Genomic DNA, 25,314 nt, shown 5'->3' on the forward strand with positions numbered 1-25,314 from the left:
CTTTTTTATCTAACTTGGTTGGGGGTGAACAGGGAAGCACGGGCACAGGCTCGCACAGAGTATCAGTAGGTATCCCGTAGGTATTTACAATGGTCGAATTGTATAATTACCAGGTTTTATACCATATCTAATAGACAAAAAGTATCTGGGCGATTAGTAACCAATTGGCACAGTCCGAAAATTATCGATTTTTATTTTCTCTGTTTTTATTGGTCGCTTCAAAATTCAGAGTGACAAAAAATGTTTTTCTGTAGTAAAAGACCGTGAAATACGCCCCGCCATCTGGTGCTTTACATCCATAAACGTCTTAGGTTGAGCTACTTTAAAAATTCATATACAAGGCTATTAGGTATGTTAAAATAATTACCGAGATAAAACTTACCTTTAAAGGAAACGTTTTGTTTGGATCTATCCCAATAATCGTGGAATCTGAAATAATCAATAATGACAATAATCTTCTATTCTCACAAGCTAAAAGAACAGGCACATTCAGTCAAAAACAATTTATTACTCCGATTATCAACATATTTTAGTTATCTCCTTCTAGAGCTAAGAAATAGAAAAAAGCTACTGACAATCTAATTAATCCAGTCAAATGTTTAACTTGCAAAGTTGAAAACTTCCTTTTTTGACCGCCTAAACGCTATGCGCGTCTGGGAAGCGCGGTGACAAAATAAACTTGTCTACGAAATGCCCTATTCCACAAGCCCTCTCACTTTAGTTATTAGTTTCTCTCTGCAAGTGAGTTAACAGCATCATTAAGATACGCGTGTGAAAGATGCACGAGTCGTAGCACGAGTTGTGTAACCACACAAGTATCTTAATGGAGTTAACTCGCGTGTATTGTACAATATTTTATCTAACTATAAAAGCACACAATGAATTTTAAAAATTATTGTACTTAACTATATACCTATCCTATAAATCAATTACCTTAATACCTTTTTTCAAATAACACCATGCATGGCAATGTCAATATGACATTAAATAATATTGATGTCACTAGTTTAAAAAATGAGCGATTCGGAAAGTATTCCTTCTGACATTGAAGAAGAGGCATTCAGAGCCATTACTGGATTGCTTCCAGCAAGATCGAATCAGAAGTATGAATATACATACTCTAAGTATGAAAAATGTTGCACCGAAAAAAAAAACTATGGAAATGAAAAGGTAGGTACTCATAACATATTTTTCCAATTTATCCGCTTATAAGCCTTCGTCTCATTGGGCTTTCTATTCAATGATACGTACTGTTAAGAGCGTAACCTTAAAAACTATAGGCCCATCAGCCTACTTAGCCACGTATACAAATTATTTACTAAAATACTCACCAAGCGTTTGACAAATAAAGTGAGAGTCGCATCGATCATCGATACTCCTCAATCATAAGACATATATATGATAATGCCACGGCAAACGTCAGAATATCGACAAATCAATGCACAGATAAATTCAATATCGATCGAGGGGTAAGACAAGACGACACACTGTCCCCTAAACTATTCGTTGCTGTGCTAGAAAGTATGTTAAAAATGATAAACTGGGATTCAACAGGAATTAACATCGATGGCAAATTGATAAATCATCTCTGTTTTGCAGATGACATTATTTTAATAACAGACAACATACAGGAGGCACAGAATATGCTGGATATGCTGAATGATGCTTCGGAAAAAGTCGGTTTGAAAATTAACTTGTCAAAGACACAATACATGACAAACCTAGTACTAAGTGGAAATTTAAACATTAATAACATACCTTTGGAACAAGTGCATATATATATAAATACTTAGGGCATGAGATCGGTATTAGAAGGGATAATCAGACCCACGAAATTCTACGAAGAATAGGTTTGTCGTGGGCGGCATTTGGCAAACTAAGGCATATACTGAGATCTGATATTCCCATATGTTTAAGAAGAAAGATCTTTAACCAGTGTGTCTTGCCTGTCCTCACGTATGGAGCTGAAACGCTTACTTTGACAAAAAAGAACATACATAGAATACAGGTCATGCAACGGAAAATGGAAAGGTCTATGTTGGGAGTTACACTCAGAGATAAAATACCCAATCATACAATACGAAATCGAACAGGAGTAAGAGATGCGGTGATATCTGTCTTACATCTTAAATGGAATTTGGCAGGACATGTGGCTAGGATGAGAGATGGACGGTGGACAAAGAGACTTGTGGAATGGAGACCGAGACACGAGGCCTATAGAAGCAGAGGACGACCTCCTAGTCGATGGACAGATGACATTAAGAGGGTGGCTGGAAACTGGATTCAAGTGCACAAAATAGAAGGAAATGGCTAGAGTTAAGGGAGGCTTTTGTTCAGCAGTGGACGGTATAAGCTAAATGATGATGACTGTTAAGAGCTTCTTAACTCACTGACGTAGATAAAAATATTTATTTGAGTGTTATTATTTGGGTCTCTATGTTTTTATATTTTCAGCTATCTTTGATTCTTTTTGCAAATTTATCCTTCGCGATCAACAGTTTTAATGACGTTTCGATTACAGCAAAAAGTAATACCAAAAGGCAACAGGCTGCCCTACATACATTCAGTCGTTTTATCGCTTTGTCTCATCTTTTAAACATTCTCGCAGCGATTAAAACAACGTTTCCGTCGTATGTCCGACCTTTGAATAGAGATCGAACCGACCAGGCTTCAGAAAAATAAGTAAACTTAGCTAGAGGACTATATCTATATAGTCTACACAACGACGTCCAATTTCATCAAACCTCTTTTGACAAATTAAACCGCTGCAACCAAGTAAAATGATCTATTTTATCGCAAACTTACTGCAATGGCTTTGTGCAAGTGTTGCTATATTAATTTCTGTCGAGCAAAGATAAAACTTTACTACCTCTGGCCGGAATAAGTGCTGACTCAGTGCTAAACGTTTTAAGGGACGATAAACCCGTGCGAAGACAGTCTGCTTGGAAGATAAATTGTCGGTGTAGGAATGACAATAAATAAGGATGTCAGCGAGCATCAACAGCTGCACTAAAGTTGGTGCAATCGCGTTGCCTTGTCCCGTTTAGTGTCGTTTCGGTAATTCTCCCCAGTGCATGGAATTTCTTCATTTAATTCTTTGCTTAAGCCATTTAGTCGAATTCCAGATTAGTAACAATTTTATCACAAATAACATGCAGTAAAATGGGATACAAAGGAATTTCTGTAGGGTATTTGTATCTTCCTGATGTAAATCATTAATAATCTATTATAATCTACTTTAGACAAAAAGCTTTCAGATAAAAGTTGTAGATAATCACATCCTTAACGAGATTGTGTCCTCCGTTTTTTCTAAAGCCTGTCGTTTTTGACATATGACACAAATATATTATAAGCGCTATATATATAAGCGCCATTTTTTGAGCTTTTCAGTGATATAAGCTATAATATGTTTCTTTCCAAAAATTACTGAGTTATAACCAATTCTTATCATTTTTAAACAATTTCACTTAGTTAGTTATGGGAACAAGTTCAATCGTCGTTGGTCTCAGTAATGTGATACTGTCACATCCAAACTTTGTAAATTAAAATAAACAAAAATTGTAAATATGAATTTTTCAAATGAAGAAAAGCGTGTAGGATTATTGGTTCAAATTTTCTTGGCCACACATTTTCGAGGATAGGTTGACCGATGAACGTTACTTACGTTTTTTAGGAAAGTTCAATTTAGATACTCGCGCATCAATAGAGTGGTTCTAATATGACTTTCATTATGACACTCGCCCTCATAATGAAAGAAATGTTAAAAATTATTTATATCATAATTATGCAAAAAAGGGATAGGAAGAGGTGGACCAATTGCATGGGCCTCCTCACCTGACTATCCATTTTAGATTTTTTTATGCGGTATGGTTAACAACAAGGTCTACAAAAGAACTTATGAATTAAAAGAGGCAGTCGATGAGGCGGTACGGGAGAAGTTTATTAGGTTTATAAGTCGAGCGGCCGTTCTGTGGGAAAAGCTTGTAATTCAGTTTTAAAAAGATGCATTTCATGTACTCAAAACAATGTCGGTCTTTGAACATTTGCTAAAATAGCTTGAAGTGTATGTAGTGATATTATTTTTTTTAAGTTTTAGTTTGTGTAATGTAAATTGTAAAGGACCGTTTAATAAAATATTCTGTCTTTTTATAAGTTATAAATCATAACAGAATAAGAATACCATACCAAGTGAAATTGGTTAAGAAAGAAAAGAATTGGTTATATCACAGTAATTTTTCGAAAAAAACATATTATCGCTTATATCGCTGAAAAGCTTAAAAAATGGCGCTTTTTATGAAGTTATGGCCAACTATGGTTTCCATTTAAAAAAACATATGTTTGTGTCATATGTCAAAAATGACAGGCTTTAGAAAAAATCGGAGAACACAAACTCATTAGGGATGTGATGATCTACAACTTTTATCTGAAAACTTTTTGTCTAAAATAGGTTATAATGGAATTAGGGACAATTTTTAAAATAGTCGAAATTTGTTCTTTTTGTGATGACAAAATTTATGACCCCACAAAACTACAATTCTTTCCCCATTTAACGGACTCTCTATCTCCGGTAGTTTCCGAGATACCCATAGAGAACATCGTAGGAAACTCACCCTGTATACTCGCTCAGTTGCTTCTGAGTGGGCGTGACAGAAACTAGCAAAGCAAGTCAAAACCAACCGAGCGTAAAAATTAGTTACCGAAACTAGAGCAGTAGGATAGTATGAATAGAGTACTTGCAGGAATTGGGCCATTGTCTCTGTTCATACTATCTTTACATTTATTACGCTCTCATGCATCTAATTGCCTATAATTTGAGACCTGTTTAACTAATTCTAAATTATTAATATCTATACAACGTTCTTTATCAACTATATGTTCAGTAACGCAAGATTTATCCGGTCTATCATATCTTATCTGAGCTATATGTTCTTTAAATCTTCTAGTTTTAGAATATATGTTATATAAATATATAGTTTTAGAATATATATATATATATATATATATATATATATATATATATATATATATATATATATATATATATATATATATATATATATATATATATATATATATATATATATATATAAATTCGGGTCAGAACGTCCTACGACGTTGTCCGATGCCTAACTTCCACCCTGTGCGATTTTCCCATTGATCTTCGGTCAGATTCTTCTCGCTCATCGACCTTCTTATTCCTTCCATCCATTTTTTCTTGGGACGTCCTCTCTTTCGTTTACCAGGTGGTATCCAATGAATGACTTTTTTTTGGAATTCTTTCATTGTGCATTCTCTGAACGTGGCCGTACCATATTAATTGTTTTTGTTCTATATCATTTACTATTGTTTCCTCTATTCCCATCTGTTGTCTAATGTCTTCATTTCTGATTTTATCCCTCCATGAAATCCTCATTGTTCTTCTAATCGCGTCCATTTCTGTTGTCTCTCATTTCCTTTTATTCCTTTCAGTGAGTCGCCATGTTTCACATCCGTAGAGTAATATGCTTTTAACTAGTGTCTCGTATATATTATATTTCCTGTTTTTTGTAATTTCAGTGCTCCATAGAATGCCATTTATGCATCTGATAACTCTTCGTGCCTGTATTACTCTGTTGTTTATTTCTCTATCGTCCGTTCCATCTCCTGTAAATATCGATCCCAGGTACCTGTAATCTTCACATGCCCTAATTTCCATATTATTGTCTAAAATAAGATTTTCTGTATTAGCTCCAATTGGAAGGTATTTTGTTTTTTCTGTATTTACTGTGAGACCCCCATTTAGCATATTCTTCAATTATTTTCCGCACCATATATTCCATGTCATCTTTGTCGTTTGCAATTATGGCCTGGTCGTCTGCAAATTGCAAGGTGTATAGGCATATGTTACTTAGTTCTATACCCATTCCGTTACATTTTCTTTTCCATAGATGTAAGGAATAAATTTTAAATAGTGTTGGGGATATACAGCAACCCTGTCGGAGCACTTTAGTGATAGGAATTTCCTCTGAGAGACCGTTGACCGTTTTTATTTGTGATTTTCCTCCATTGTAAAGATTTTGTACAGCTTTTATCAGAGCTGCGTTAATTCTTGATTCGTGCAATACTTCCCATAATTTTATTATTGGCACTGTATCATATGCTTTTTGTAGATCGATGAATGTTATAACTTCCTGGTTCATTGCAGATTTCTTCTCGATGATCTGTTTCAATGCAAAGATATTATCTGTACATGATCTTCCGCTTCTGATAGTTATAAGCAACAGTGACAGTTTTCTGACAGTTTTAAGCAACCCAACATATTTCTGATTACAATCTTTAAATGAAATTTCATAAATGCAAGATACCAAGAACTACTTCTTTAGAATAATTTTGAAAATATTGCAAATTGATATTTTCGTATTAGTCAAATAACGCTATAGGTCATATCAAATAAACTTTTTGTCACGTGATTAAGCTTGACTGGTACAGCTTGCCCACTCTTACATATTTTCATTTAATTAAAATATTTTAGGAATCAAAAATAAATTAATTATAAATATGTATATAAACAGTTATTATTTACCATCAACAAAACTCACCTCCTTAACAGCCCTTAGGGACATAAAGGACCGCATTCCCGTTCAAAATATTCTAAGAAAGTTGCGATGAGTTTTTTACGGCTATTAAGCTATCTTGTACACTTTGCTACACATTAAAAGAGGTTCTAAAAAGAACAATGTTCGACTGCAAGGTTTGCTGGTAATTTTTAAGCTTAAACTATCACTAGACAATTCATTTAAACCAAAAACTTGTAATACAAAACTAAAGTGTCAAAACGAATGACAATGTCAGGAAATAAATAAATAAATGTGGCAATTTGCCATTTTATACACCTGAATCACCAGCGAGAAATTTAAATTCCAGTTAGTCAACCCGGAGCCGAATATGTCCATGATTGGCAACAGTGAATTTAAAAATCGCGCCCTCGATTACGTAACCAAAAGTTTAATTGGTATCGAATATATTTCTTCTACTTGATCATAAACTAGTCATGATGATATGATTTTTAACAGAGTATCTACTACTGAATTTTAAGCGTTTCTTCATAAATATATTTCATTTTCAAAATTACAACCAACAAAGTACTCTCAAGTCGCAAGGCAAAGTCAATACTGGTTTATCTCCAACGTTAAAATTTAATTTTCTAAAAATCCTCAAGTTTTATTTTTAAGCTTTAATTTTATCTAAAAAGTTCGTTATTATTGTGGCTTTGTTTGAATTCCATCTATATTATTGCCTCTTTTATTCTTCTCTTTACTCTTCCCTGTTCTTTACGTCAAAGCCCAGATTAACAGTCGCAATACTTGTTAAAATAAGCTTTTTGAACGTGCCGAAAAAAGGTTAAGAGAATATTCTCTTTGATATATGTATAGGGTAGGCCGAATTGTATTCGGGGAACTTCGGCAGTATTTTGTGCAGATAAAAAAGTTCGTATAAATTTATGTCCTAAAATGCTTCGTTTCGGAGATACAGGGTTTACAGATATTTAAAATAGAAATAGTCAATACATGTCATTGTCAAAAAATAAACATGTTGAGTAGACAGTTATTTGTCTGAAATGATAAATTTGGAAACTTTTTATCATAAATTTTTACTTCGGAAAAATCACGATAAAATAATTTCAGTTGAACGTTCAGCACAAAAAAAAATATTGTTTCAGTCTAATAACTCTCTAGTCAACATGTTTGATTTATGTCAATGATGATGTATTGATTATTTTGATTCCAAATATCTCGAGAACCATTACTCGTAACGTTTTTTACCAAGAGACCTTTTTTCATAAAAAACGGCGGAAATGTATATATTTTACTCAGTAGTTAGTACTATTGTACTCAGACAGCTACGGACGAAAACTTATTACTCTTCAAGCCAGTTAAAAATATGTAGGTGGTGACCTCTGCAAGTAGGAGTCCTATTGACATCAAAATCGAATTTGCCATGACAAAAACCTCCCAGACACCAAATTTTATCAAAATATCGACAGACATACTTTGGAAGAAATCGAAATAAAAATGAAACTTGCACACCCTGTATCTCCAAAATAAAGCATTTTAGGAAACAAGTTTATACAAACTTATTTTTCTCGAATAATTAATTCGAAGTTTCACCAATACAATTTGGACCATCATATTTAATTTCATGTTTGTTCGGACTACCCTGTATGTTGATTTGTTTTGATCAGACACAATACCGGGTGCGTCTCAAAAGTGGCTCACCCCTATAACATTTTTATTTTTTCAGATAAAAAAAACGAGATTTGGTATGTTAGTATAATATGACATAAATTAGGATTGATTGACGTATTCAATTGTTTTCGGTCAATTCCTGTTTCAACGGAAAAATAACTTTTTCAAATAACTTTTTGATTTTTAAATGGCACCCTCAGTATTTTGTGAGTTTATTCGATAAAAAATGACACTCTGAATAGAATGACATATCACATGTCAACTTTTGACATTTTCGAATATGGTTTATTTGAAATTACAACATGTGGTTAAAGACAATTTAACTCGAAATACCAAGTATGTGGTACTGTAACGTTTTTAGTTCGTTACATGTCTTTTTTAAATATAATATATGATGTCTGGCCTATCATCACCCGATTCCCTCTCGTTCAGGCCGGATAGTTTATTTGACGCGTAATTTTTACGTTCCCTAGTCGCCAACTCTGTTATCGTTCGACACAACCCTGTTATTGCTCTGAGGAGGCGCTGTCAACATCGCTTCTGTCAACTGTCTCCGTGCTTAACCTCACTTTGTTTTGACGCTCTGTTGTATCCCAGCTTTTGGAAATGGTGATTATTTAAGTCTTGCTGTATAATTTGAATCAGCTGCTATTTCGAGGCTACAGGTAAAGATGAGTTATTACCTTTTATAGATTCGATATTGTTATTGAATATTTTTAGGGTAGAGTTACGGATGTCCCAACTTGTATTTGTGTTTTGCTGGCACGTTGGCGTCAGGGGGGTGACAGTGAAATGGGAAAATTGGAAACAGTCATTAGTGTCATTCCTGTCATTCTCCTCACGACAAGTATGGCCGCCTAGACAAGGACAGCATTGTTTTTGTCTAACTATTGTCTTGTTTGGTTTAAAATTGACAGATTTCAGTTTCAGAGACAACTTCAGATTTGGACTAGAACAAATTCGACGCCATTTCCAAGGTACATTCCGTTTAGTGTACGGACTGTGTCCAAGGTAGTGTCTTGTGTACGGTTCGTTTTGGAAGTTCAGTTTAATATTTCGGCTGAAATTTATAAATATAAAGGTAATAAAGTATTATGGAGTCTAAATATAAAGTATATAAAATATGTATTACATGAAGAATCCTGGAGAAAATGACGTTTATGCAGTATGTATGTCCCATGTATATGAAAAATAGGTAGTAAATAAACACTGTTTTTACATTTTTTAGATGCAAGAAAATGGTGTTATAATCTCTTTGATCGGCGATTTTTTGAAAAATGGAAACAATTTACAGCAAGGTAAGATCATTTTTAACTATAGCCAACATTAGTTATCTCCAGTATGTGCGATTTATTGTCAATAATGCAATAAATCGGACTGATAATCTGATTATGTTATCCGACTAAAGTCTCTTTTGCATCTTTTGATTTATAAGCCAGGTTCTTTGGGAATAATGGACGCTTTTTTAAACAGTATATTTATATTTTATACCTATTGATATTTTTACATTGTTAATTTTAGTATAAAAAATTGTTTTCTGTTTTCAGGTTTTTTGTATAAGGCTCCCGTTTTCATATTCCTGTGTCCGTTTTCTGTCCTTGAAGTTTGCGAATGCGTGTGTTTATTTACAAATTACTGTAAGTCATCATCAACTTAACTAATTTACGTTAAAAGTGCATATAATTAACTAATTGGTATTGAAACAATACAATCGTCTATATTTTATATTTATTTAGTCACGTTGTTCCATATTTCAAATAAATATATGTAAATAAATTATTTTTTTGGTTTTATTTATGAAAAGAAAAAATACAAAATACATTGAACTGAAAGAGGCCCGCCATTGAATAACCGGAAACGGAAATGAAAATTAAGCCATCATGTCCTTATCATGTCAACCTGTCAATTGGAAAGTTAGTTCTCCAGACGACAACGAAGGCTTTCGGTGGCGTATCGTGTTTCCACGATTTAACACAGAGTTGACACTTCTTTCTAGTTAATTATTTTATGGTTGGCGTCCCTTTTCTTTTGTCCTCCAGAATGTCACATGGAAGAAAGGACATGTTGTTTATTATTTATTGAGCCCTCGGAAGTATTTCGAGGTAGGTTTATTTTGTTTATTAGACCTTGTTTGGTTTTAAACAAGAGTTTCATTTTTTTAGGGTCCAAGGTACGGAGTACGGACTATTTCCAAGGTACGGACTATTTCCAAGGTACGGACTGTGTCCAAGGTAGTGTCTTGTGTACGGACATTATCTTATGTACGGATGTCCTGTGGACGAGTGTCCCCAGTAAGAACGATTTTTTCTTACATATAAGTGCCACAGCGTGGATGTAGCTTGAGTCCCATGCTGCTTCGTTCCCAGCTGTAAGCTAGTTAGTTACTGCTGTACCAATTTATGGTGTCTCATGCTGGCCCCTTTGGTTGTGTTGGATGGCTGAGTACAGAGATGCGAGACCACCTCACGCTGCTACTGTTTGAAGCAAGATTACATAAAGAACAGCTAAGTGTAGATTTACGTTCTAGTTTTTATGTTTTAGATTTTCTATATTTTCAGTCTTTAACAGTAACGTACATTTTAAATAATATCGTACAGACTATATTTAGTGGTTACATTATTAAGAACATTTATGTCGATTCAGTAGTTACAATGTGATTTAGATTTTAGGTTTCATTATATTACGCCTTGTAATAGTATTACTTTCTATAGATATTATTATTGCGCTATATTAACAGATGAATAACGAGACATAGATTCTAGAATCTACAGGTTGCAACATATCAGATTTAACACCGCATAAAATTTAACCATTTAAATAAAGTAATGCTACTTTTCTTATATTTTCTATAACGTTACACGCATTGTATTTTTTCATAGTCTTTTCATAGAACATATTTAATATTATTTACATACATAGTTTTACTCAACAAATAACCACTATAATAATTATTAAAATTGTACAATGCTATTTACCATCAGAATTCATCATGAATAAATATAGTCATTAGTTTTAAGTATTATACAACTATGTTTTCTTTCTCTGTACATGCCTGGCGCCCAATATCTATTTTTTTGTTTATTGTTCTTAATTAGTTTTCTTTCCAGTGAAATACCTTATCCACGACTGCTCTCCGATGAAAAGCTGCCGTTCGCAGTGGTAGTTGTTTAAAAAACGCTACAGTACCAAATTATTCGTAAAAAATGTTTTTTCAAATATGCTAATAAGCCACCTTCGTTCCATTTGAAAAAATTGAGATATCATTAAACATACGATTTGGGCATTTTTTAACCGACCAGGACAAGACATTAAAATCATTAGACGATGAAATCTATTTTTCCAGGGCCTGTTGATTAAAAATTAGTGTTTTTAACACAACCATGGCACTCTAGATTGAAGTTTAAAATACAATTTTGTTTTAAGCGGAAATGTCAAAAGTTGACGTATGACATATCATTCTCAGAGGCATTTTCTATCGAAGTAAAAACGTAATGAGAGTGCCATTTAAAAATCAAAACTTGTAGTTATTTCCGGTGAAACAGAAAGTGACCGAAAAGAATTGCATACTAATTTATGTCATATACTAACATACCAAATCCCGTTTTTTTGATCTGAGAAAATAAAAAAGTTATAGGGGTGAGCTACTTTTGAGACAATATTAAGACTGTTCAATCAATTTGTAAATAAACAAACAATTGATTTACATCAATTGTTTGTTTATTTACAAATTGATTGAACAGTCTTAATATTCTGAAACGTTCGGAAGCAAAAACATTTAAAATGGTTAAATAAAAGTTATTGTAATTAAATCCAACTAAGTACTGTGCGGAGAGAATTACTTGAATCGGTATTAAAAAATCTTCCTTTCGAAATTCAAACCTAACACAACTCTTTTCTCCCCTAATTCAAACGCAAAAGCTAGATTTTTGTTAACTTAGCTCATCTCGTAAATATTTAGTTTATTCACAATGGCGAGTGCTTATTGTAAAAACGGGAATAAATTGACTCTCGCGCAGCATTTTGTAAATCCCTGGGTAGTAGGAAATTAAGTCAACCTCGACCCAACAAACAATGAAAACAGATTAAGTCCACGTAAACAATGAGACTGAAAGGGCCTACGATGTCCCTCTTTCTTCTCTACCTTCGATTCCAGACGTAGGATGGCTGGTTTGCCGATAAAAGGGTCTAAACTTTTCAGAAAGTGAAATGGGGAAATACGGAGGATTTTTTCAGTTTAGGGTTTAACGAGCCTCAATTGGAGACATTAAGGAATAGGAGGTAAAAGCTTTATTTTTTTTCCATTTTAGGTTATAAAATTCAAGAAAAATTCTATAGCCGAAAGCCTATTTGATGGTCTAATGGTGTGAGGCTTCCTGGTATTAAGATGTATCAATTTATCAAAACTCAGGCTCTAAAACTCATACTCAAAAAATTGGCGCCGGGAGACACGTATAGTCGCCCATACTAAAATATGTTAATAAAAAGTTGGTAGGCAGTTCTTTTAGTTTCAAAGTAAAGGAATCTTTCCAATTTTGGTCCACGGTTATTATCCCTATCCGCCACCTGGGGTCGCGTCCGATGGGAGTTTGGAGTTCTCCACACGGATTTTTTCAAAAACGGACTACGGAAACACGGAATATCTCAAAAACTACGACTTTGACTGATTTTGATGTTATTACAAATTTTGTTGCAAATATTATTCCTGATCTTAAATTGAAAACCGCGTTTCGTTAGCTATTGTAATTTGGAAGTTACGACTTTTTTTAATTTTTAACCCCCTCCCATACCCCTTTCCAACCCCCCACCCCCACCAAAAACTAATGGCCAGATTCTTGGGTGCCACAGTATTTTTGTGCCAAATTTGGTTAAAATCGGTTTAGCGGTTTTTGAGTTATCGTGTTACAGACGGACAGACAAACAGATACCATGAAAATATTTTGTCTTTAGGTCATTTATGACCCAAATAACTCCGTTTGACTGAAATTAAAAAAACTTTTTTTTTGCCGATCTTAATAGCCTACCATACCTGTTGGTATGGTCGGTCGGCTAAAAATAGTCAAAACAAAAATAAAACTATGAATACATTTTAAACACCAACATTAGAGCACATAGCGCCTATTTTTTTGATTTAACAAATACTACTAATTAACTGTTTGTAAAAATACTATATATTACCAAATCTGTAGTTACTTATTTATTTATGGTTAAATTATTTTTTTATCTCGTTGTTCATAAATGTATTATTTCTAAAATGTAGCGATGGAAACTATCGAATGAATTAGACTATCGAATGGTTACTGAATGAATGATTTCAACTATCGAATGGTTTTATTCGAATAAAATCATTCATTCATTTGTATACTAAAGCATATTATGTGACAATCTCGCCGTGCAACTAAATGGTTATCGTTGAGCCACGACTATCGAATGCTTTTGATAAATGAAATTTAGTATTCGTTTGATTTTTGTGTGCGTCAGTGCATTATTAGTTCTTCCAAATTTTTATAACTTCACCTTATAAATACTGTGCTATTTTTGCGTTTATTAAAATATTTAAAATACTAAAATAGTAGTTTTTTTTAATTGACGATTGTGTGCGTGTGCAGGTGTCATAATTTTTCCGAAAATTTGTGTGATTTTCCGTACCCCGATCTTTCAATTATTTTATTTTATATGGTATATATGGTCTATTTTTTAATGGGAAATTTTGAGAAGTAGCAATTTTTAAGAGACATGAGATGAACTTAGAATTAATTTTAAAAATACATATTTGTATTTTAGATGTTATAATAATATGAATTAGTTGAACTTAATAATCATATTTAATTTATTAAGGTTAAGTAAATGGTCATCGAACTCATACTATGGGGTGAGAAAGTTAAATTGAAAGTTTTACAGGTGCCAATTAAAAAAAAAGTTAACGTTGCTTGTATTTTGTTTATGCTAATTCTCTTACATGTAGTTTTTTACGAAGAAATATTTCATTTATTTTTTAAAATAAATGCCAGTAAAAGTAAATATTATTTTTAAATAGTAATATAAAGTACCTAATATAAATAATTTTGCTTTCTAATTTTTTATTTATATTTTCCTTCCATTACACTGCATGCTTAGAAAATTAATAAATGTTTATATTTCATGATTTTAAATTTTGTTGTTAATATAACAAATTAGTTCTGTAATTATTATTATTTAATAAACCAACGTTGCTAAAAAATTTAAAGACTATATGATTTTTAAATGGGATCTAATATAAATAATTTTGATATCTAATTTGTTGTTTATATTTTGCTACTACGTAAAAAAAATGTTTATATTAAATTATTTTAAATTTTGTTGTTAATAGGTATAACAAATTATTACTGTTATTATTTGTATTAAACCAGTCTTTGCTTAAAAACATTAAAAATCATTTTCCTACATCCAAAAATAACAAGTATTATTGCAATATTTTATTATAATCGATCCTGACGAATAAATGAATTTCATAAATGAATTAATTTTATAAATGAATGGTTTTTACTGCCGAATTAATAGAATACAATATTTCAAGGCCGATGACGCATCTATTCGATAATTTTTATTCGAGTAGTCTTCAACGAATGTTTTTTTACTAACTATCGAATTATTCGAATGAATTGCAACTATCCAATGTTTCGATAGTATTCATTCGATAGTTCCCACTACTACTAACATGTCTTTAATAAAAAAGTTTAGTATCAAACACGAAAATGATGATCGAACAAAATGCACAAAGATACTAAGAAGAATTCTGAAGGAAGTGTGAATCAGATATTGACAAATTATAACTAGGTTATCTCTTATCTCGATCTATTATTGTATTTCTTCTGCATACGTACTTTATTAAAAATGAACTCGATTCATTGCTGTTTGTGGAAAAAAATTGGTATATGTCCTGAAAGTAATTTTATTTGCTCAAGGATGCTTTACATATCACGAAATAAAATAATTTTTGACATTTATATCAAAATTGATAGGCTTTAAATGGAAACTCTCGCCAATATATACAAAGAAGTCAAAGCTTAATGATATATAATAAATATTATAAAGAGTAATATTTATAAAACAACCCCAGAGTTTCCAACTGCCAAAAGAGTACGAGAGGGTGAAGCCCAAAGCTGTTATAGCAATATTAGAAGAAATCTTCCGGCAAAGGATTAAAAATAGATGGAGAATATCTTAACCATAGTCTTAATCCTAATTGCCAATAATCACTGAAAAAAATATTGTTCATAATATTAATGAACATTGTTCGATTATTTCCACTTTTTCTACAAGTGAGTACACCATAATTGTTAAAAAGTTTAACGATATTGAGAAGAACTTCAACGCACAAGTCACAGAACAGCTATCTAGATCTACAACTACCGCACCTGATCTTCAACCTTATGACAAGTGAAAAAATGCGTAAACATCTAGAAATAATAAGAAAAAACAGCAAATTGGTCGAAGGAATTTATCCTTATCATTTACTCTGCTAAATGTTTAAATAAACTTTTCAAATTTCAATCCTTCATATTTTCTCAATGACTCCACCGATTTTCAAAAACGAAGCGGGAAAGTATAGAGAATAGAAAGCCCTTTTTATTGTGGTACCATTTGACCCCCCTTCCCATTTAAAAAAAATTGGGGGATGACACCCCCGCTTAGAGGGTTGAAGATTTTGCAATCATTTTTGGGGCAAAAGTTGTCCCCCTCACAAACAAAATTGTCGTGTTTTTGAATTTTCTGAAAAAAAAATTACCCTGGCCGTTATGCCTTGCGGAACGTTTTCGATGGGCCACCCTGTATGCTGGGAATAACTAAGAGAGAAAAATTCACATATTGCAGCAACATTGTAACGCTGAAAATATTTTAGATAGATCTGTTTTTATGCACAAATCTACCGGTTTTTTACAAACGTCTAATCTCCCATGGCCATGAATCCCTGTATAATTATTAAGAATACTGTTTATCAGGCAAAACTTCATCAAAAGATGTATACGTTTTTATTTTCTTTGCGTGTTCAATATCTACTCCACTTAATCACATTTCGCAACCCTTGCATTTCCCATCTCTCTCAGACCCTGACGAAACACGAAACGAACAAAAGCAACAAAACTCGTGGACGTCGGAAGTTCCAATCTATCCTTTAGTTTTCGTATCGGGGCGCCAAGTCACGTTTTGTTTTATTTTCGAGCCGTTCTGTTTATATTCCTTAAACTGCTTGGGGTTAAGTCTATGTTTTCTTTTGTCCGTCGCTGGCGTATGTCTCGCCTTCCTGTCATGTACGTCGTATATTCTTGATCGTTTCCTTTTTATTTTATTTCGAGTAGTTTAACAGAAATAGTGCGAAATTGAAATGAAATTTTATGATAATAGAAATGTTTGAGCAGAATTTAAAATTTCTGTTTGTCAAAGACTGCTGCGGAATGGCCAGTTACTTAAAATTGACATAAAATTTGTCAAACATTAACAGTAATTATAGAAAAATTAAAAAACTAGAGAACGTTTGCAAACTCAATATTGCTTTACTCAATAAAAGGAAAACCCTGTTATTATTTCTTTGTTAGACGGACAATTATAAAATTAACATTTTTTGTATTTAAATCATTTTAGAATTTGAAGCGATTCCATTAAAAAAAAACGAAGGAGAGCTATTTTAGATTTTAAGAAGTTTGGCATAAAACTTTCAACACCCTCTATGGTTTAAGATTACGATATTTATAGCAAAGTAAGTACAAACCAACTATAGTAAATATCTAGTACAGTTTTGATTTCAGGGCCTTTCTGGTATTTTTAATATTTTTTTTTAAAGACTGAAAAAAAATATTTTTTTGAAGTGAAACTTCTTGACGTGCGTTGGAAGTAAAAACTCAAGGCCGTGACACACGGCCTTGAATGACGGCGGCGAGATGCATGCGAAACTCTACCGCTTAAAACAATTTAACCCTGTTATCTCGTGATAATCTACCCTGATGAAAAATAAGCTTGTGGCAACACTGGGTAACGATCTGTGCCATACGCGGCTAAGAAAACCACTATAATAAAATTGAAACTGTACCAACCTTGATTTCATAAGCTTACTTCGGGTTTCTAATTCACTTCCTCCGTACATTAAAAGCTGTCCGTCCATTGCAGGTTTCAGGAAATCTCTTGTTGATTTCAATTTAACTTTATAAAAGTATTATTGAATTGTACCTTAAGCTCATGTATGGGTGTTTTATATGTCTTTTTTTTGTTCGTTTATATAATTTAGATTTATATTATATTAAAATTGTTATATTGTTGTATTAGTATTGTATGTGTATTTTGTATTTTTTTTAAAGGTGGTTATATTGAGTAGCGTATGCTAGACCTCGCCACCTACGTAAATAAAGTCAAATTATTATTATTATTATTATTATTATTATTATAATCAGGGAGAATATTCGTATAATTTAGTAAAATTTCTGTAAATCACTATAAATAATGCATTGTTAGTAATTGAGCTGTAATTTCTGTATTATTAATCCGGTATGTGATGGAGATAAACAATTGTGATTGATTAAAATTTTATTTTAAGATGAAACTTTTGTTAGCAACATTCTGAGAATTCGAATAATGAATTGAATAATGGCAAAACAAGTGACATCTGTCTAAAAAAGACAGCGATTTAGAGAGACAATTTGGTTATGTAAAATCTAGAAATACTGGTTTGCCTAACCATTAACATTAATTTAAAAATAAATTACCAACATGAATAATGAACAAAACATTCAAACAAAAATAGACCACAGACTACACAAAACAAATTGTTGGTTAGTAGCAGTTAGTAGTAGTCAGAGATATAGATGTAGTAGTATTTTGGTTTAATGGCCACAGCTGTCAGGCTATCCGGCCGGCTAATAGAATTATCGTTTTTAAATAGAAATTAAAAAAAACATAAAGTTATAAAGCTAGAATAGTATACGGTTTGGTTTGGTTTCAAAAGACATTCATAAAAAATTATATCCTTCAAATTAATAGCTGTTAGTAAGAAGTTTTACTTCAAATATGCGCACATAGTGTAGATACAATTTTTTTAATTATTTATTAATATTTCTTAAACTATCAAGACATATTTAATCATATCTTAGAACTATGTAAAGTGATTAGAAAGTAAGCCAAAAATACAATAATATACAGGGTGTTCCATTCCAAATTAAAAAAGAAATCATCCCGATCCATTCACACTTTTTGGAGCCACCCTGTAGAAGTTAAAATATTTTTCTGATGTACATCCTAATACATACTTTAAATTTGAATTTGTCTAAAATTTCTAAGTTTTTTATTATAGCCCGACGCATTGTTGCCGGACACGTATAAAGTAGTAGAAATAACTTTGAACAGCGGCAACTCCTATTTCCCGCAACTTTTTAATTGGCACTCTATTAAAAGTGTCAAAAATATGATGGGCGTAATAATCCAGCAGCCCGATCCTGTACTATAATAAAGGTTCATGAATAACAATAGGTATTATTCATAGAGGTTAAAATAAATGTAGGTATTATTCATATTAAAACTATTTATTAAAATATACTCGTTTCTTTTTGATACTTCCATTTTTTACAAAGAAATCTGATCATTTTAAACTGTTATTTATAAGTAATAGTTTCAACTTTCCAACTGGTGTATGTCTTGCCTTCGTATTCTTGACATCGTATATTTTTATTCACTTAAAATATGTGAGCTGATTATAAAATGTTCCTATATAGTTTAAACAGAGCTGCAACAAGTCAGTTTTAAAAAGACTTATTTAAGTAATTTCTAAAATCAAAATGATTTAAGTCTTAAGTAAAATTTAACATAAAGTTCAAATGATTTAAGTCTGAAGTCTTTGACAAAAGTCATTTTATTTCAAGTGAAGTCATTTTTGTGAAGACTTAAATCAATATAACGTTATTTAAGTCGTTTTTATGACTAAAGTTTATATTTTTGACTTAAATCATGATGCTCTGCAAAAAGTCTTAAAGTCTTAAGTCAGTAAAATGACTTAAATCAATATAATTACCCTCAAGTCAAGACAACCAAAATTCAATTTAAGTACTTTTCTTTACTTGTATTACTAATTAGCGATTTTCTTGCTAAGTATCATATTATTAATTTATTGTAGATACAGGTGAGACTAAAACCACATAAAATAAAACGGTTGAATTCAGAACAACTACAAAACTACAAACACAAAATATATTTTTTTTATAAAATTTAACCGATTTTGTAGTACTTCATATGTATCCATTACAGATAGATGTCATAGAATACGTGTTTGTCAAAAAGTGGTGATGTATTTTGATCACCATGTATTATATCGATGGTATAAGATAAGTGCTGAATGATTTTAAGACACTCTTCAATATATTCGAGATATATTTCTTTCGTCTTTCGTTCGTCCCCCTTTAGAACTTTTTCTTTAATGGCCATAAGCGGGAGTAAAAGACCAACCGCTCGAACAAACACTAGAGGCGCCACCGGTCATCAAATGGTGTAAAAATTGCGAAAATTTAATCATCTAATTTTGACACAAGGGGTCGCGCTTAACTTTTTCAATTTTAATTCAATATTCATTGTTTTCAAACTATATTATTAGACTGGGTTGTATTTTGTGAATGTATAAATGTTTTCTTAGTATAAAGTTGCATTATAGCAATTTAAATTATATTACATACATATTTAATATTCAAATATTATGACATATATGTCAGTTGCCGTCTAAAATCATGTTAAAATATTAAAATTTACAAGTTATAATTAGATATTTTATATTATTTCAACAACAAACACATAATAGTACAGCGTAATGTTGATATGCAGGTCCAAAATAAAAAGTGCCGTTATATCTTTCAGTTTTCGTTGTCAGCCGCGGAAGTTTCAGTGATTTTAGTGTTGTCGGATATTTTATTTGTGAAATAGAAATATTGCGTTTGGATTGCAAAACTAAAAGTGGAAGTTTTATTGCAATGTAAGTAAGCGTTTGTCCATTTTATATTTTACTTTTTTCATACCTACGACAAATATACATATATATTGAAATTTTATAATTCGTTTTATTTCAAAAATATTAGAAAACAAGCTTTTAATCCTGTAACTGACATAATTGTTATGTAATATATTCCATTTAAATGTAATATATTATATATAACTTTACAATTAAAATAATGTACATTTAAAAAATATATTAAAAATATATACAGGCATTAATTGAAATTTTTTGAGTGCGAACAAACACGAGAGGCGCTTTATTATTTACTTTCATTTCTTAACATGACAGACGAAGTTCTAAAAGGGGATGTTTTGTGTTCCGTATCAAACCGATGTTTTTCAGGAACCGCTCTTTACCGTAGTTTACAGGTTTGGTTTTGCAACAGAATACAGCCTAAATAAAAAAAGTCTTAACTTTTCAGTGAGCTTGCAGCTCTGATCGTTAAAAATACATGTATCCTACGATTGAATATATTGGATATAAAAGTTAAAATACTCTCTGAAGCATACTATAAGAAATGAAACTTCGTTTTGAACTGGCTCACTCCCTCTTTTGTAAAGAACCTTACTTCTATATCCTCGTCGCACGAAAATACAAAATTGCCAATTCTATTCTGGCAAATTTGAAAAAACTCGACTTCAACTTTTCTCTGTTAGATAGAGAAAGGTTTATACCGTATATAAGCTAGAAAGAGAGAGGTATCTTCTGTTCCAATGCCTTTTACACCATGAGAGGATTTTTAAATTGATATAAATTGACACACGAGATAGTAAGTTTTCGAATTCCTTTCCTCTCTTCCTGCTTTGGTATTTATTATTATGTTTTCGCGATACACTTTTCGAGATTTTTTATTTAATCTTTGAAGATTTACAAACGGAGTATTGATTTGTGCATAGCTCAGGTTTGATATATTTTTATTGATTTTTTAAGCAAAAAAATGAAGATTGTTTTTTATGGTTATACGTAAATAAAAAGATATAATCGTTTCTTGTACTTAAATTTTTTTTCAGCGATCTAGATATTGTAGTTCTGTAGAAACTTCTAATCCACGCTCAGTCTGGGACACCCTGTATACTGTTTGAGATATTTATATTGACTTGAATTAGATTTGTCATATTTGTATTACTGTACTGTGTATTTCGTAGAAAATTATATTTTTTAGCTGTTTAAAATAAATTTACTAAACGCATTATCGTTGATTGAAGAAATAAGAAGATGCGCAACCTTATGGACGATTTCGTGGCACAAAACCTGTCCGAGATGTAGCTGGCCATACCGTCGCACATTGGTCTAAATGGAAACATTACGGGGACACTCAATTTTGTTTTTGAAATAAAGGAAATAATTGTTCTCTATAATGTTTTTATGTAAAATTATACTCAGCAAAAATATTTTTTACATTTTTACCTTCCTATTTTATATACAGGGTGTTCAATTAGTGCGATAAAGTCCAATATCTCGTTTGCTATTAAGAATTTTAAAATAATGTTATAAGGAATAATGAATGGCTTCTTGTTAAAACATTTTTAATTATACGGGGTGTATAAGAAAAGTGCTACAAACCAAACTTCAGTTTTTTAAATAAAACACCCTATATATTTTTTAAGATTTCAATTCCTGGTACTTTTTCCAGCATTTTGATATAGGGGTGAATGGTTTATACCATGTGTATCAAAAGTTACAGCCATTTTTATTTTTGACGCTCTATACCATTAACAGTACCTAATATTATTTTGTTTTATCGCATCAGGATATTAACAAGATGGTATTTTGTCATTTTATTTGTTGATTTACAAGTGAATATTACAACTTAAAACAATGTTGACAATGATATTGTGTTACTTGGGTATTTTAACTGAATGTATTTACTGGTCTACAAAATGTTATCTTTATCATGCCAATTGAACGCCTTATTCCAATCAAAAATATGTACATACTTAAATAAATAAATAATAAATAAATTCCTTTTTTTGTTACATGTCGCATCTCGTTGTTTAACTTTCTAAATTTTTTATTTTTGCCAACTCTTCTGGACTAGAAATCGTAGCTTTTTTGATGGCGAAAGCAACATTTCTCTTTCCTTTTTTTGTATATCCAGTCTGAGTGGCAAATGCAAGTTCAGCAGGACTATATTGGGAAACCAATTCTTGTGTACGTCTTCTCTTAGTTTTAGTACTAACCGCACTAAATTCTCTTGAGTTCTTTCGCGAAGGCGTTTTTGCATGTTGGTGAAAGGTGCTTTGGCACTTAGATTTATAAACATATTCGTTAAGCCAAATTACATGTTTCTTTAAAAAGTCTTTTTTATTTCGGTAGCACCTTTTCCAACGTAAAGCAATTTGAGTTGAAAACCATGATATTTTGTTGGTTAGGTCATCATCGTCAGCAGTAGGCATGCGTTGTTTGACAAAGTCGGCCATCTTTTTCCTCACAACTAAAGAAGTGGCACTTCCCATCCAGCCATTTTCATTCAAAAGCTCAAATAAGTGTTTTCGACTCACGCCCGAAACTGTACCTACAGAGGAAAAAAATAAAAATTTCACAAGACTGCACCTATCAGCATCTCAGTATATTATTACACGATAGGCAGAAATACTAGCTTTAAAATAAATTGAGTTTGGCGGTGAAGAAAAGTGTCGTTTTTTTTCTGAGCCTTCCATTCTTTCAACTTTAATAGAATTGTAAATACTTCTTTGACAACTAATTATATCAAAATTCGTGTTTCGAAATAAGTAACTAAACTTACCTAACAAATGAGCAGACATGTCTGAATTAAAAAACAAACCACGATATTCTAATCTCAACACAACTACCAAAACGAACTTCAAGATACTTGAGAACAAATTCTATATAAATGAACATTTATATTTTTGTTTACTTTGTCCTCAATTTTATCGCGATCTTTTTTATTCCGATCTACCAAATACAAAACTCTGTTACGCAAGTAAGATGGGACTTTATTCTGTTTATAAAATTATACATACTATCAATCTTCAGTGAAGACAAACTTGTCACCTAATGTCCCCGTAATTTTTACATTTAGACCACTGTGCGTCGCCGCTAGTCAACCTGTCCGAGATCTGGTTTTAGCTCTATGCCGCTGTGCGCTGATTATCGTTTACAGCGCAGCGAATAAATAATATTGTACCGTAGGCATTTATACATTCCGTACATGTATACGGCACCTAGTACAATCCCATTAGTCAGATTTGAATTTTAAACTAATTAAACTCCGAGTGCCATACGCGAGTATGGAATGTAAGAAAACAGTGCCATATGTACTTACGGAATGTACCTAGTAGCACAGAATATCTAGCTACGCAACAGAAAAATACTCGAAATGAAAGAGCTAAAATTGCACAAATAGAATACTAGATGGCGCGACAATATCATAATCAGAATATAATTAGAAATTTTGAACTTTTGGTTTTGGATCGACGGCTCGTCGACGGCCTTATAGATCGGCTAAATACGCACAGTTGCCAGATTCAAAAGACTTGAATTGGCATCCCATTCTTTATTGTGTATAATGCAGTATGCGTTTCTTTCTATTCTTCTTTTCTTGTCAGATACACTTATATTAATTATTCCTTTGGCTATTAAAAAGTTTTAAGTATATTATTACAAAACATATACATTTTTAATATACACTAACTTATAACGTTAACTAAGAAAATACCTTTAATTACCTTTAAAATTAATAATATACAGGGCGATTGATAGTGATATTTATTAATGCTGGAACGTTAGTAATGAAATATAAGTTTAATAATAATGGAAATAATTTATTAAAATGCAGTACAAAAAATGTTAACTGACTAAAAAATACTATAACAAATTACTTCCGTTTGCCACGTTATTTATATAGACCTAGGTAGATTTTAAAAAGTGACACAGATACAATTAATAATATATTAGTTCGGCATAAAAGTTGCTGTCACGACATCGAACAATAAATTAAAATTCGTAAAATAAATTAAAATTATAAAGATTTGTTTCTTTATAAAGAAACGCAAGTATACCAAATTTGGGCCCAATCGAACTCCAGGAAATGATATCATAATAGTGTACTATATTATGGTACCACTCGATATGCTTTAAGGTACCATAATATTGCAATGTCACCGAAGATCCGTAGTATACCAAATTTAAGAACAATCGAACGCCATGAAATGGTATCGTAATATGGTACTATATTAAGGTACCACTTTATATACATCATAGTTCAATCATATTACAATGTAACCGAAGATAAGTAGTATACCAAGTTTGAGCCCAATCGAACGCCAGGAAATGGTATCGTAATATGGTACTATATTAAGGTACCACTTTATATGAATCATATTACAATGTCACCGAAAATACGTAATATCCCAAGTTTAAGCCCAATCGAACGCCATGTACGTAATATAGTACTATATTATGGTACCAGTTGATATGCTTCATGGTACCATAATAATGCAATGTCATCAAAATACGCAAGTATATATCAAATATGAGCTCAATCGAACGCCGGGAAATGGTATTGAAATATGGTACTATATTAAGGTACCACTTTATATGCATCATAGTACCATCATATTACAATGTAACCGAAGATACGTAGTATAACAAGTAACCCAATCGAACGCCAGGAAATGGTATCGTAATATGGTACTATATTATGGTACCTCTTATTATGCTCCATGGTACCATAATATTACAATATCACCGAAGATACATAGTATCCCAAATTTAAGCCCAATCAAACGCCATGTACATAATATGGTACTATAGTATGGTACCAGATGATATGCATCATAGTACCATCATATTACAATGTCACCGAAAATACGTAGTATACCAAGTTTAAGCCCTATTGCCGCCATGTACCTAATATTGCTATGTCATCAAATTGGTATGAACTCAAACGAACTTGGTATGAACTCAATCGAACGTCAGGAAGTGGTATCATAATAGTAGAACAATACTTATTATATTGTCGCCGAATTACAATGAAAATTCAGGATTCAATTATACAATCAAACGTCAGGAAGTGATTGTAATTTAGCTCATAAGATTTAATTCCAACTAACATGGCAAAGTGAA

General features: G+C 31.9%; 1 protein-coding gene and 1 long non-coding RNA gene across 2 annotated transcripts in view; one reads left to right on the forward strand and one right to left on the reverse strand.

Moving 5' to 3' along the window:
* LOC115881462 (somatomedin-B and thrombospondin type-1 domain-containing protein) overlaps positions 1 to 25,314 on the forward strand; it is a 461,055-nt gene that overhangs the window by 31,815 nt on the left and 403,926 nt on the right. The window lies entirely within an intron of this gene.
* On the reverse strand, positions 22,654 to 23,039 carry LOC115881465. Its single transcript, XR_004050051.1, has 2 exons — positions 22,973 to 23,039; positions 22,654 to 22,735 (listed from the first exon to the last, which is right to left on the reverse strand). It is a non-coding gene; the product is annotated as an uncharacterized LOC115881465 (long non-coding RNA).

This window comes from Sitophilus oryzae, unplaced genomic scaffold (genome assembly GCF_002938485.1).
Source record: "Sitophilus oryzae breed Bouriz unplaced genomic scaffold, Soryzae_2.0 scaffold_172_pilon_pilon, whole genome shotgun sequence".
Lineage (NCBI taxonomy): Eukaryota > Metazoa > Arthropoda > Insecta > Coleoptera > Curculionidae > Sitophilus > Sitophilus oryzae.